Genomic DNA, 16,413 nt, shown 5'->3' with positions numbered 1-16,413 from the left:
TTAACAGAACCTACTACACATGCAGGTGTATCCTCTCCAAACTAATAGATGTTGCTTATCATGCTGGGATATCGGACAGATTTGACTTTTAGAAGCATAGAGAAATGATTTGGCTTAAAACTAGAGATGCTGGATTATATAATTACTCATAGCGTTAAGCAAATTTAGAATTTTAAAAATGTGCCTTGAAGAATATTTTACTCTTTTCAATAAACAATAATCTATGAACATTGACAGTGAGAATCTGTGAATTTTGCAATTTTCAGAGCAGTTATTTCAGTTGGATTTAAAGGAGATATTATATTGCTTCTCTGTCTTTTGGCTAAGATCAAGTGAAGTATCTCTTATTATCAGTTTAATAAAAGGGATATTATGCTGCATAAAACCCTCAAAATATTTTTATGTAGTAGTGCCATGGTTTATTATGTACAGCTTATTTAAAGGCACCCATGCAACATATTAAATTAGCTTCTTATAATCTTATGTATTACAGGTATTTCTTCTTCCAATAAGTAATTATTGAGAAATACTGAGAACTGTTGAGAGAGTGATTTTAAGAGTTTAACAAAAAAAGTCTCTACCCTTAGAAGCTTGCAGTCTTCTTGAAGATAGGGATTCTGAGTCTGTGTGTTTTGGCTTAGTGTCATCCTTGCCTAAAATGGTGTGTGGAAAACAGCAATAATGGGAAGGAATAGAGTGTATTTGAGGAAGGAGTAGACAGGTCAGTCCAGTTGAGTGCTATGTGTGTGTGTGTGTGTGTGTGTGTGTGTGTGTGTGTTTATGAACCAGGTGTAAAATAAAGTAGGAGTCATAAAATTGGATATATTGTAGATAGTCTTACATTGTAACAGATGCAACTGTACTCAATATAAATGTTGAATGAATGAATGAAAAAGAGTCTTGAATACCTAGTAGAGGATTTGAGTCTTCACCCTGTAGGTACCAAGGAAGTATCATGAGTATAAATTGTTTCCCACTCTGTGACCAGAAATGCTAGAGTTCCTTTGATGGACAGAGCAAAGTTGCAAGTTCTTAGATGGATGAGAACTGAAACAAATTTTCAGCTTTAAAGAGAGAATCCTACTCAACATTGTGCATATTTAAATTTAGGTGAAGTTGCCCAAAGGCAATGGAAGGAGTTAGCCAAATAAATGGTAAAGAAACTTCAAAGCATCTTGTACTTGGATATAAATTTGGTGGTTCCATATCCTATGGACTATAACCTATCCGTCTTTCCCGAAGCCTAATAGCACTTTTTTTCCTGTAACGTTAAAGACTTCAAATTATACCAGCAAGTGTTGTGACAATATCAACTGTTGCTAGAGTGATAAAACCAAAATGCCATCTAAAAAATATATATGTAAATATATACACCAAAATAATATATATAGCTATATATATAAGTGCTATGCACACACACTTATTAACTAGATTTTTAAAAATTCCATGAGATGAAATTTTGAAAACTTAAAAAAATTACTTCCTTAGAGTTTCTGGTTTTTTTCTTTTTTAAAAATTCAATTTATTTAAACTAAAAAAAAAATTCAAAAACCGGTCACCCATTTTTCCTACCCCCAACAACCAGAGTTTCTGATAGGAATCCAGATTTTATAAGTATTTCCTTGAAGTCAGATCTATGACTTTTAAAATATAAACCAATTTATTTTATTTAGTTTCTTCTGATTTGTTTTATTTTAATTTTATTTTTAGTAATGAATTCTAACAAAATGATCCACTTGGTTGTGCTTGTGGCACAGCTGATGTCAGCATATTACTAGCCAGCTGTAGATGGCATATCTTGATATCCAGTTCTGTCACTACATTGTTCCCATCAACACTGTTACCAAACATGAGATAGTCAATGGGAGTCATTTATTTTCTGATCGTTATCATCTGCATAATTTATTTATCCCCTAGATGCCATCTTTGTAAATAGTGTTGGGTTCTGTGAACTAGAGTGGGCAGGTGGTATATTGGGAAACATTCACCAGTCTTCCTTAAGTATATTACAAATCCTGGTGTAAGAGAATTTAGATGTTTCTGTGGTCAGCATGAAATTTTGCTCACAAGTTTCCAACATAATATAAAACTTAACATAAAATAGTTGAGAAAAATAAAGCTTTAGAAATGTTTTCAGCTTATTTTGGGTCATCAAATGAAAGAATCTGGTCCTCATTTCATTTGGCATCTTTGGATTATTTTAATGGATTATGTCCCAGATGGGTATTAGCATATTGATAGGGCATGGTCAAATTTTTTAAGAAAGCAACAGCTACTGGATTGGCTCGAAATGTTTCCTTAAAATGGCAGATTAGTTTTATGAGCAGTGTTTTTTAATACAGCGTCACAGCAAAGCAGATTTGTGTAATTTGACCACCTGCTGTAAACATCGATTTTAATCAATCACATATATCTTTGCCATGATAGTTTATCAGTGGTAAAATGTATGAAGATTTTGAAATAAATTTCATGATGAAATTAAGCAGCCATCTGGAATTATACTATAGTTTTTCTCTAAATGATTTGCAAGGCATAAATTTGAAATGTTGTATATAGAGAATATACACATATAAGTGCACATCTGTTTTGTCCTTGTTTATAACGCTGTTTGTGAGGACATTTTATGGTGAATAATACAGAAAATTTACCTACTTAACAAGGCCCGTAGAGCTCCAAGGGCAGAAAGATGCTTGAGCTCTGCTGGTCTAGCCTGTGCGCTTAGATAATGATCCATCTGCTCCACTCTGGGTCTCAGTGATTATGATCCAACCTTTGTAGCTTTTCAGTCAGTGTAAAATTATTGCAAAACACAAAATCTGCTTTCTGATATTTGTTTCAAGTGATGTTGCTTTAATAATGTACCCCCATCCAAATATAATTTATGGGAAAAGTATGTATTTATCCTGTATATGCAAGTTAGATTTGCCTCCCCCGCCACCCCCCAATTCTCCGTGTAGAAACTTCCCAAACTGTTCATGAAAGACACATTCAAAGAATCTGCATGAAGATTATATTACAGTCTGGATCTGTGAAACCAAAAATATTGAATATTTAAATTAATAATTCTTTCTGCTTGTAACCCTTCAGTGCACTTATTTCGGGCGCATGGCTTATTTTAGATTTTCTTACCTTGGTCTTATTTTAGGTTTAGTTATTTATTCATCGCTAGTGATAGGGGATGTGGGGATTGGTTTCATATCCTCTGTTTTGTCCCTCTTTTTAAACTCCTTTTATTACTCATTTTAAAGTGCCACCTGTGGGGTTTCTCCTTGAAGTAACAACTATTCGTCCAGCTAAGAACGTATTTTATTAGTTTTATAACTTATCATGCCTTTTATGCAAAACCACAGATTTCGAAAAAGACGGGATTCAAAATTAAAAATGTAAAATCTGAACAAAAATATGTTTAAAAAGAGACTTGAGATCACCAATGAAAGACTCATTATTAGCACTTAAAAATAAACTTTTTAAAAGTCATTAGGGATGACGTTATACTTTTAAATTCTATGACATTACTGTCAGTATATGGGATATGGAATCCCTACTTTATAGAGATTAACATTGAACATGTAAATAAACCAAGACATATAATTACCCTTGTGCTTTCTTTTTTTCTTTCATTTCATTTAAAAGTAAATTATTTTATATATTTGAAGGATATCCTTCAGTTATCAACTCATGTAGAGGAAAGTGAAAGTTTTTATCGCTTGTTCATTTAGCAAAACACATATAAAGGACTGAGTACTTACCTACATCATCTAATATAAAAACCCGGTGAGGTAACTTAGGCTGACTCTAGATGGCAAACTGTTGTCAATATACTACAATATCTCTCATGTAAACAAATAATTTAATGCATGATATAATAATTATGAATAAATGTGCATTTGGAAAACAGAGGAGAAAGCAACCCCCTCTTCCTTGAATAGTAGGTAATGATTTCACAGAGGAAATAACATTTATACTGGGCCTTGAGAGATGCATAAGAGTTTGCGAGGCAGTGAAGAGCATTCCAACAGAAAAAATGGTATGAAAGAGTATAGTGAATTAAGAGAAGCCAGAGTGATTGAGGCCTATCTAGTTGGGTAAGGGAACAAGATGGTGGAGAAGTAAAAAAAAGGGCTTAGAACTCATTTAAGGTCAAATTATTGAGTATTATTGCCATGATAAAGAATTATTCTGTAGGCATGGAGAACTAACCAGCATTTTAAAGCACAGGACTGACATGAATGGATGGATTTTTGTAAAAAAATTAAAAAGTGACAATGTGGAGGCAGTTCCAAACAGGAACAGATGCAGCAGAGCCAATTATGCAGAAATGATAGTGATACATGTTGCTTGAGAGGTCCATCAGGCTGACGAATTAACTCCATTGTAGCCCTCAGAACTGTTTGTTTTTTTTTTTAAACAGTAAATATAGGTCTCCTTTATCAATATTTTGCCGTTATCCAAGAGCATAAGGAACTGGTTTGTGTTTTGTCTCCTTTACTTGACTCTTCTTCAAAAGCAGACATAATGTAAATTATTAGATAAATATCTAATAGGTATCTGGCTAAAGAGAAAAGAAGAAGTATGTGAATAAGGAATATATCAAAAGTTTAATTCTCGTATAGTTGAAAGATGAAAAGATAATATGTCATTTTGAAAAGTAGCAACTCTTGTTGTGAAAATTATTATTGTTATTGCTATATAAGATGTCTTTTAAAAAAAAAATCTACTCTCTTATTTATGCTGTTCAAAATCCCTACTATAATGGGTTATGAAATGGGATTCACATGCCTGGGACTGTTTGTCCATATCAAGTATTATTTGATGGCTTTGACTTGATTTGACAAGTCAGGTCAATCAAAATAATGAAATAAGCCTCTACATTTTATCTAGTCTAATTATACTAACACTTAGATGTTTTATAGTAGTGAAGCATATTAATTGTTTGCTTCAAGGAATTTAGCATCCTTAGCTGCCCTTCTAGCAAGTAAAGTGTTGTTCGCTTTAGCAAATATGTAAAAAAATAGTTGGTATAAATTTTGAGCAAAGCAATTTATTTCCTTACTTAATGCAAGACTAGTACTAATGATTCTTTTAACAATTGTCATAAAGATGATTCATATCTTCTATGTGGCTTTATAAATGCACCATCTAGCATAAGATAGAAGATTCTACTTTAATTGCTAACATTTATCTTTTTGGGTCTCATTTTCCCCCTGCTGTAATATTTTTAGAAATGATAAAAAAATAAATCATTACTTAAAAGATTGGGCTTTAAAAATGGAATTCAAGGTTATTAGATAAAGTTTTATGGGTGGGGTTGGTGGTACATGTATTATCCTTGTTTGCATTTTTTGGTCTGTTAGGCCATAGATATAATTAAAGAGTTAATTGTTATAATTGTCTTTTGGAAGTCAAAGTTTAGATTAAAAATTTAAGAGAACAAGAAATTTGCTTTAAAATTATCCTTTTAAACAATACCTTAAATGAGCAACTCTTTTCATGTCATTCTCCATCTCTTGCCCTCTGCCTCCCCCCCACCTCCATTACTTCTTCCTCCTAACTTCTTTTCCTTCCACAAATGTATATTGAGTGCTCACTGAGTATAAAATGTGTTAATGTAATGACAAATATGTTGCCATACAAACAAATGCATATATTTCTTAGATTAAAAGTACTGTTAAGATTAGTCTTGAGCAATATTTGAAGCAGGAAAGAACCATACTTTTTGGAGGGATGATATCATGAGTGAGCAATGACCGTTTCAGGGCAAAATTGGCTATTTAGGACCAAGTCCAAAAGTCTAGTTATGTAGAAAGAATCTTGTAGGCACTGTAGATCTAGCAGGCAAGAGGTCATGTTCCAGCTAGCAGGGGGAGGTTCTATTAGACAATGATTCTGGTAAGGAAATTACAAACAAATTGCAGTTCCACATGGCCTTTTAGGAGAACCTTATGAGGGAAGGTGCATGGTGCAGAAAAAGCATGGACTGTAAGGAGGAAGAAGGTACAAGTAGTGACTTGTGCTGTCAAGGAAGACAAATTCATTATAAGACAAAGCAAATCCCTTTGTCTTCATTGGTGAGCATTAGCTGGACCATGGTGGAGTTGGCCAAAATGAGTGGACCCTTGTCAAGAGTATTAATTTAAATTGATTGGCTAGCTGTTTTTTTTTCCTTTTGTTTTTTTCTTGAGGAAGAAATATGGCAATTGTAGAATCAAAATGGTTATCTAAGGAGAATATTTCAGAGAACCTAGTGATTAAGAGCATGCACTTTAGAGTCAGACTGCCTGGATTCAAATCTCAGCTTCATTACTTACAAATTATGTGGCTTTGGGCAAATTATTTAACCTCTTTGTGGCATTTTTATCTTTAAAATGAGAAAAGTAATAGTACACACCTCGTAGAATTGTAATGAGGATTAATTGAAATAATACTTGTAAAGTGTTAGAATCATGACTGGCCAAAGTAAATGGTTGTTAAAATATATTTTATTAAAGTTATTTTATGAAATTAAAATAAAATATTTAAAAATCAAATAAAGGCTGTATGCATGAATAGCTCATAACAGAAATTGTAAATAATATACCATTATAGGAAAAAAAAGGCAAATATGAGGTAATTAGGGTTTGAACTAGGAGTGTGACCTGTGGTATGCAGAGGGAGGAGTGGATCTAGACTTTTTTTCCTCTAGTTTTACAAAGACAGTCCAGGTCTTGCCAAGACATGCCAAGTTAGCCTGGATGTATCATAAGCTCAGTCATATAAGTATAAGAAGAATCTGAGATTTCAAATCCTTACTTGAAGAGACAAGAGCTGTTGAGACTCCCAAATTCACTCCTGAGTTAGCAAAATTTGGATCAAACTTCTCTTTCCATGTGACTTAATCATCTTCAGGGCTAGAAACCTTGGGGCTTCTGATAAAAATATCATACCACAGAGTCTACATGAATCTGCAGACTGAACAAACAGGCCAAACACAGAAGCTGAAAGGATTTTAGAGCTGGTTCAGAGGCTGTTTGTTATACCTGTCTAGCCTATTAATAAATAGCTGGTTTTTGTGATTTGCATAGTTTTTTTTTGTGGGTAGAACCTGAAACTTTCTGACATTTGAAAGTCTCATTCCATCTTTGAATCTGTGATATATCCATTTGGAGAGTCCTGAAAATGTGAAGATATTTTGCAGAAGCTGGAGAATGATGCAGATTAAGGAATGATTAATTGTCCTGTTGAAAGGTTGATTCATATTTTCAGTTATTCTAGAGGGAGAGTTTTATTGGATGAAAAAAAATGTGAATTTCTCTCTATGTCACTTTGTTCAGTCTGTGAAGAGCAAAGGATTATTTTTTACAGTATGTTTTCTAATAATTTGTCTAAACTAATTTTGCATTCCAGAGTCACATAGTGCTCTTGGGTTATTTTTCCCCCACATTTCCCCCTAGTGGATTATTTATACTTTTAACAGAATGATGAATGGTACTTTATATATTCGAAATGTGTTTATTTCCTCTGGAGAATCTGAGTGAAACAAGTACATTCTTGCAGAAGAATCCTAATGTGGTTACCTATTCCTTTGAAATTGGCTTTATCTTTGATTGTGAGAATTCTCTACAAATTGAATGCAGTATATTAAAAAGCTACAGTATTTCATATTTTTAATAGCAGAGGTTAGTTTGCAGAAACAAGTTATAATAGAGAAGGGATTTTAGTTTCTTCTAGAGAGGAGTATTTCATAACATAAAATAACTCCATTTAGGGATTTAAAAATATTTTTTCCTGCATGTTACTATGAAATTTTTAAAGATGTGAAATTATTTTTCTCCTTCATGGAGATACTTTTTCTCTCTCTGATTCTCTTCTCTGGCCTCCATCACATTTTTGCACTTTGGCACTTAACATTTGACTACAGTTTTGACTTAAGGGAGGTATCCATTTGTTTTCATAATATATATATATGTTATATATTATGAAATATATATATGATGGTTGATTTTGGAGCAGAAAGTATAGGGCAAAGTGAAGCTATGGGGCAACAAAGGCACAAAATTCTCCAGAAAGTTGCTTTTTTTTCTTCCTATATAAACAAAGTGTTATAAAAAATATATTTAGGTTTTTGGAATTTCTCAAATTGGAATAGTATTAAATGATTTTGGAGTTTTTTTTTTTTTTTTGGAGTTTTTTTTAAAGTGTATTTATGAGCACATGCAAAAGTAATTATGCAGTAGGTAGCATAAGTAGACAATTTATGCAAGCTCAGTTGTCATTAATTCTATTACAATTGTTTATAAGATGGACTTCAATAAACTACATATTTTTAAGTTTAAAAAAATTTTTAGCTCTAATTAAGACACTGTGGCACTTACATAAGAATGTATACATGTTCATGACATGTTCCATACTCTCCAAGGATTTATAATTTAGTTGGAGAGAAAAATGTTGACACCATGAAGATACAAGCTAGCTTGTGAGTGGCACAGGATACCAAAGGCATTTTTGACTCCTTAGGAGAATATTGGGCAGATGTGTATATTCATATTTCTCTGAAGAAAGGATTTGTACATTCCATTAGTTTCTCCTCAAACTTTAAAACCGTAATTGCTTTCATTGTTGGGGATCTTTTGGAATAATCAGTGATGGTTTCTTGGAGGAAGTAAGATAAACGTAGCACCTAAAAGTTGCATAAGATGCCTGTGGGTGGAGACACATACAGATAAAGGGAGAGCATTCTATGAGAGATCAAGAGTACAAATGATGATATAAGACAGGAAAATATAAAGTAAATTGGTTCAGAAATGATGAGTAAGCAGCCAAATTGAATTAGAGCTGAATTAAGTTGGGCCAAATCATAGAAGTCTTTGGATTCCAGTTAAGATATTATTGGTAGAATGGGGTCTTTAAATGCTTTTGAAAGTTAAAATTGATTGTGGTGTATAAAAGACTGGGAAGTGAAAAGAGATGAAGTTGGTGTAAGATTTTTTTTCTTTTTTTTTTTTGCATAGCATATATAAGTTCATATAAGATTTAATATGAGGAAGAAAAAGAAGAAATTAGGATGAGAGAAAACAAGAAAAAACCCTGAAAGCTCTTTTTAACTATATGTGCATGGATATAGGAGCTATAAATACATTCATTCACCCCCACAAAAATGACTGAGGGCCTATGCTATGAGCCAGGCACTGTTCCAGGCATTTGGAATACATCAGTGAACAAAGCAACGTTACTACTGCTCCTAAGGTGTTTATATTCTAGGGGATGATACAGAAGTCCTAAGTGAATGGGACAGTTATGGCACCACAAAGTGCTAGTTGTGAAAGGGTAAAATGTTACGAAACTATGGAGGTATTTCTAAATTTTTGTGCCAAAATAGTAGGCAAGAAATTTGCTCCTTGGAGTCTGGAAGAGATGATATTACTTGTCATTAATATTCCATTTGAACTAAAGAATAAAGTAACTGAAGAGTATTTAAATTAAACATTTCAGAATCATCTTATACTTTATCAGTCTGAAAGTTCTACAGTGACCTGATAGAAAAGGAAAAAGAAAAGAAAAAAGAAAGATAAGGAAAAAGAATTGGAAAAAAATCTGAAGTGCTTTGGATAGCTGGAGAGAGGCATTGAATCGCCTGGGTATTAAACATGTTATAAAACAAAAAGTCTTCAACATATGGCAGTTTTCATTCATGTTTGTAATAGTGAGATTTAAGTCAGAGAAATACATTTCCCTCAAGAGTATTTCTGTCTGTGAGACTGACTAGTTATAGTCTTACTAAGCACTGAGAAAGGATTGGCAGTAAGTTACTACAAGTCACACAGGACCCCAGTCCTATAATGATACTAGAAATTTTCTTTGGTTGTTTTAGATTTATGTGAAATGCAAAATTTTAATTTAGCAAATATTTAATAAGTACTTTCTATGTTCAAGGTACTGTAAAAGGCAATGGAAATTTTATAAAAAAGAATAAAAGACAGAATTTGTCTTCAAGAAATTCACCATCTAAATAGGGAAACAAGCATGTTAAAAGTTAAAACAAACCAAAACAAAGCTATAATAAAACATGGTTAAAGGAACTTAGAAAAAGGATGTCTAATTCTGCTTGAGGTTATCTGGTAAGCTATGCCCAAAGAATGAATCTCAAGATAAGTCTCAAAGGTAGACCAAGTAGGATAGGAAACTCTACAGGCAAATGCACTGAAGAGGTGTAAAGTAGAGAATGCTGAGGAAATTGAAAACTGAATGGTAGAATATTGGTGGGGTTGTCAAAAGGTATGACATGACCCTGGACTGTGACAAAGGCCGACTGATGAAAGGCCTTGCCCACTAGCACGTGCTAGAGCATTCTGAAGTGGACTCTTTTGAACTCTGTAATGTGAGAAGAAATAATGCTGTCATTATAACCCCCAAACATACATTTGTGTCAAGCAATAACACAAATCTATGGAGTGTTGTGAAGTAGGATGGTGTAGTCTAATGCAGCAGTCCCCAACCTTTTTGGAACCAGGGACCAGTTTCGTAGAAGACAGTTTTTCGATGGACAGGGTTGGGGGGGTGGGGGGATGGATCAGGCGGTAATGCGAGCAATGGGGAGCGGCAGATGAAGCTTCCCTCGCTCCCCTGCTGCTCACCTTCTGCTCTGTGGCCCGATTCCTAACGGGCTGTGGGACGGTACCAGGGGTTGGGGACCCCTGGTCTAATGTACAGCAAGTGGTCATTTTTGCAAGATGAATCTAGATTCTCTGGGGTGAAGGAGAGTCAGACCATAAATAGATAGAGGAGGTTTAATGAGCTTCCAAAAGGCAATCTTCATCTAGTCAGACTGTAGAAGAGAGTCACAAAAAGAATAATTCTAATTTATTAATTAATCCAATAAATCTTTATTAACTGCCCATAACATATCACTGTGGGAGATGACAGTCTTGCTCTTGAGGTATTTATAAGTTACCACAAACATCACGATCTTTGAGTCTGAAGAACTAAAGTAATAGAATCTGCTGAGTGATGTTGTGGCTACTTCCTGCCCCCCAGGTATCCTGAGTGAATTATGTTGGTGATCATCAAAGATCAGGAAGGTTAATGGACAATTGCATTTCTTAATGTGCTTGTAAGTGCTTCTTTTGTGAACTGAATGTTAGCCTATTTATAAGACATGCCACAAAGTGGTCTAGTGGGAACTCTTTAAGCTGGTGCTACAAACTTGGGGTGGTGGAAAATAAAACAAGTAAGTCAGTATTTTAAGTATATAACAAAAGTAGAAGAGAAGAAATGCATGAGCAGAACAAAGAGATAGCATTAGAAACCATGACAGATAGTGTTGATTGGGGGACTACATGCAAACATTCACTGATTTTATTCATGCTCTGCCCAGGGATGTTGAGCATCAGGAGAATTTGGCTTCCTCCCCAACTCCAGGGGTGAAGCTTGATTAGTCCAAGCCAATTATGGTAATTCCATACCCCTGCCAAGTGATTCATTCTGGCATGCGCATGTGACAGAATTTTGGCAAGTGAGATGTAAAGGGAAATCATTTGGACAGCTTCTGGGACACTTTTAGCCATTCTTATTTAAGGATGTGAAGAAGGAGAATATGTCCTCTCTTCATTCTGGCTTTTGAATATTGTTGTGTGAGGATGTAATGTTTGAAGCTACTGTAGCCATCTTGCTATCAGGAAAAGACAAGCCTAAGGACATATGTCTACATTCTGATGATGGCAGAATGGAAGAGATGGAAAGAACCTGAGTTCTTCATGGTATAATGGACTGACAAATTAACCAACTAACCATTCCTACCCTGCCATACCTATGAACTCCTATATGACCTAACAAACGTCTTTACTGAAGCCAATTTTGTTTTAATGGCTTTTTCCTTTCTTGCAGCCAAAAGCATTTCTGGGATGGAAGAACTTTTCCTCTTCCCTTAGGATCAAAGTTTGGGAGACTGCAAATTAAATTGCCAAAAGACAGATCAATGGGAGAAAGGCATATGTTTCTTTATTGATATAAATATTTTTATGTGTATGCAGACCACACAGATAAAAAGTGAAAACACAAAGAGAGAGTTAGATTTGGGGCATGTATACCATTTTAACAAAGGGTCATACATTGCAGAGAAATGATTAGACAAAGGAAAAGGGGGTTTGGGCTACTAGGGGCAGTAAATTATGGGAAGATGACTAGGAAATATATAGTAGATAAGGGTTATTGAGTGCGGTTTGTTATGCAGATAAGAGTTGTTTTCCTCTTCCTGGAGAGGGGAACACATTTACAAATGGAAATTTATGCTCTCCTTTTAGGAAAAATGGGGGAGTGCAGAAAATTCTTCCTGTATCTGCTGCTTCTCTATTGCCTTCGGCTCAAAATAGTCCTTATGCCAAGTGACATATGTTGAAGTAGTATATTCTACTCCCCTTCAGCATTCTACATGATATAGCAATTATTTCATATTATGACTGAATGTTTTGTCCCCTCAAAATTCATGTGTTGAAACCCTACCCCCCAAAATGATGTATTAGGAGGTGGGGACTTTGGGAGGTATTTAGGATTAGATGAGCTGTCATGAGTGGGATTATTTCCCTTACAAGGGTCACAAAAGAGCTTGCTTTCCCTCTCTGCTCTCCTCTATGTGACGATACAAGAAGTTGACAGTGTGCAGCCCAGGAGAGGGCTCTAATCAGAACTCAGTCATGCTGGCATGCTCATCTTGGACTTCTAGTCTCCAGAACTGTAAGAAATAAAATTTTGTTGTTTATAAGCCACTTAACTTATGGTCTTTCGTTAGTGGCCTGAGCTAACTAAGATACCCACTCTTGTATTCCCAGAGGCTCAACTGGAGCCTTTTGTTCAAGCTGATGTGTTCTCTAGGAGCTAAAGCAGATTGGAGGGGGTTTTGTTTTCATGTTAGACATATTTATAAATTATAATTTTTATGTCTATAGTAAACCCAAATCTTAAGCATCATTAGAGCAAGGCTGGAGGTGATAAATAAGTTGAGAAATAAAGAACAAAATTAAAATGATTTACAAAAAAATCCACAGGCAGGTTTTAAACTAAGGCTTTAATAGTTTACAATTAAAAGACACTTTTCTTATTTTTATCATTACTAAGAGTAAAAACAGAAAGACCAAAAGCAAGTGATTAAGAACTAGTGATGGATCGGGCAGACAGCTATTTTTCAGGTGTAAAAATAAATGCAGCTCTGTAGGGAACTTAAGCAAGTGGATGGCCTTTAGCTGTCCCTTAAAAAGACATATAAGTGAGACAAAATTTAACCGTTAAATAAAGATTGGGAATAAGGAAATTCAGAGATTTGAATCATATGATCAATAAACTGTCTCTATGTCATCGTGGATACCATTTGTGTAGGGATCTGAATGACATTTAAGAACCTCTTGTTTATATGAAATTGAATTTCAGTGAAACTAGGCTGTTATTTTGTAAAGTATCTGACTTAGCATTTTTTTCTTTAGGAAGATATCATTTTAATTAGTGTATCTGAAGGTTGAGTGGATAGTTTTATCCTTTCAAAGTAGTGGTTTTCTTCACAGACTTCAGTTCTGTGTCATATATTACTGGACTTTAAAATGTCTCTGAATTACTGCTGTTTTCCCTTCTTACGTTGGGAGATCTTTATTCCTGATTGAGAAGCAAGAACTGAAAATGTCACTTCTCCCTTTGAGGTATGAGGTGTGGACGAAATCTTTTTAAAATGTTCAGTTTTCTAGTTTCATGAAGTGCAACTTCTACTTGTATAGAATGTTAGGTCAGAATTTTTTACCACTGGCATTTCTCACATTGAAGGGTAACGGCTTGATGCCCATGTAAAAACAAGAAAAAAATTGCCACCTGTTTTAGGGAATTCAGTCCCCAACCGAGAGCAATTACTGGCAGTATTAACATGTTAGTAAGAAATGTCAGAATTCAAATGGCCAGTCTGAATGTTCAGTTTTTACCTGCTCTCTGATACTGGCTCAAGAAGGGTTTCTTTTGAAGGAAGAAGGTGATCTCACATGGATTGACAGGGAGCAGTCATGGCTCATGTAATATGTGTCATGGCTCTAGACCAAGAGAGAATTATTCACTCACTTGGAAAATGTTGTATGTCCTGAAATTCATCAAGGGCTTACTGTGTAGGTGACTTGTCTCTAATCAGTGATCATAGCACTTAAAAAGTAATTCTAGTAAACTTCCTAGACTGCATGGAGAAAAATTAAATTTTCTCAACCATTTATGGGATACCACATCAGGACGGAGACCTATATTAGGTCTTGATGGTCATAGATAATTAAGAATCTACACTCTAGCAGAAGGAAATAGATGTATACATGCAGAGATAACCAAGTGTAACAAAAAGCTGCAAGTGATATAGTTGAAGTACAATTAGATGAAGGGACAAAGATTATGTACCATTTGATGAAACAATATCATGCATCCATTCATGCAACAAGTATCTATTGACCATCTCTAGTGTACCAGGGACCATGCTTTGTGCGAGAGTTATGATGAAGAAAAAAAACAAACACTTATGGAGCTTATTCTTGGAAGGTAAGATATTAATTAAAATATCTCAGTAGTATTTAATTACAGACTAGGTTAAGTATTTGGTTGAAATGTACAGCTGGATGGGGGATGGGGTAAATATAGGGCAAAGAATTTAACTTTTCCATTTTCTCAATGAGCTGGGAATTGTGAGGTGTGTTCCATACTTTGATTTAGCCCTGTGACCTTTTGATGCTTTGTTTTCTTCATCTTCAAAACCAGGAGAAGTTATATTTATCTTATCTCACAGAGCAAATTAACATAAATGAAAGAACCTTGAAAAATAAAAAGCATTATACAGATTTAAGTTGTACAGTGTTACAAGATAATAGTTAAAAGTACTAAATCCAGGAACATCCTTTGCAGAACAAGATTGTTATATAAAATTAATTCCGGTGTGTAATTATGACTTCTCTGTGAGCCAAATAGGCTGAAAAACCCCTAAGGCCTATGTCTGGGGTCCTTGTTGACTTAGATTTTCCTCCTTCTTCCTTTTTTAAATAGACTATTCTATATTGTTATCTACTCCTTAATGGCTTTCCTCATATTTTCCTAGTTTATGTTATCCACGCATTGTTCTTCTAAATGTAAAGATTAAATTCTGTAGATCTTGCATTTCCTTTAACCTAACTCCATGGCACACTGAAACCCGACCGGATATTGCATATTTCTGACTTTTTCCAGGTAGTCATCAGAGGTACGTGACAACAAAAGCATAACAAATCAACAGAAGAGGTAGCTCATGACTTTTTGTCATTTCTCAAAATTATAATCTATTTCAGGAAGAAAAAAAAATGTCTAGAGCTCCCTGTTATCTTCCTTCATGTCTGATCAGCAAGTGCTCTGATATTCTAGGTCTTTAAGAAACATATCATTTGGAATTGGTAGGTTCTTTTGATAGAATTACAAACTCTGATATTTATTCCATGCCTATGCATCACTCTCATCAGGTCAAAAGTCATTGTATTATGAACATCTAAATTGGTTCTTTAGTAATACTTAGAGTAAGTATTAGTCCAAGAAGTAGAGTAATACTGAGAAGTAACACTTAGAGTCTATAGATACAAGGGTGATTTGTCATTGACATCTGTCAATCCATTAATCACTAAGGAAGGTTTGGCTGAATTAATTTGTTTTCTGGTTATCCTCTTTCTTCTCTACTGCTCCATTTGTGTCCTTTACCAGTTTGCAGTCTTGGACAGTTTAAAGATACCTTCCAAGATAAAGAAGGGTTTTCATCGAAGGTATGAAAATCAAGTACATAAGTGTAACATCAGTTCAGTGCAGTTTCCAACATAGAAAACATCATTGGGCATAAGGAAAGCTTTTTGTACCCCTCTATAGAAGAACACTTTGAATTCATGAACATTTCCTCAGACATTTAATGACAGTTCACTCTGTGCCAGACACTCTCTATAAGGTGGGAGCTCAGGCTGGGGACTGGGGATGAGGACATGAAAGTGAACACAAAGGCAGACACTCACAAAGAAGGCACTTGGAGACCTTTTTAATTCCTTAGTATCTGACTGTATTTCTATTTAAACATGAAGGATTTTTAAAATAATTTTTCTGGGGGGGCATTGGGGAGAGTGGTCTGTTACCAAATGAGTCAGTTTATTTTCTCCTTTATACTTGCAACAGTCTTCTTCCATAGTTGATACTGTCCTTGTACTCCACATGCTTGTTTCCTAATGGTTTCCCACCTGCGATAACCCTGTGTCTTTTCTGTTTTCATGACCATTTTTCTTTTCAGGGAAAACTGGAATAAAGTAGAATAGGATAAACCTGTATTATTTTGTGCTCTTTGTTATAGCTCATAATTTTTTTCTGTCTCTTTTCTGCAGTACTTAAAAAAACAAAAAACAAACTTTTGTCCATGCTTTTCTTTCTCTTTTG

General features: G+C 34.6%; 1 pseudogene; it reads left to right on the top strand.

Moving 5' to 3' along the window:
- Positions 1 to 302: 302 nt before the first annotated feature.
- Positions 303 to 452, top strand: LOC118905538 (annotated as a pseudogene).
- Positions 453 to 16,413: the final 15,961 nt, after the last annotated feature.

Source organism: Balaenoptera musculus, chromosome 12 (assembly GCF_009873245.2).
Source record: "Balaenoptera musculus isolate JJ_BM4_2016_0621 chromosome 12, mBalMus1.pri.v3, whole genome shotgun sequence".
In the NCBI taxonomy this organism is placed as follows: domain Eukaryota; kingdom Metazoa; phylum Chordata; class Mammalia; order Artiodactyla; family Balaenopteridae; genus Balaenoptera; species Balaenoptera musculus.
This window is presented reverse-complemented; position numbering and strand designations above follow the sequence as displayed.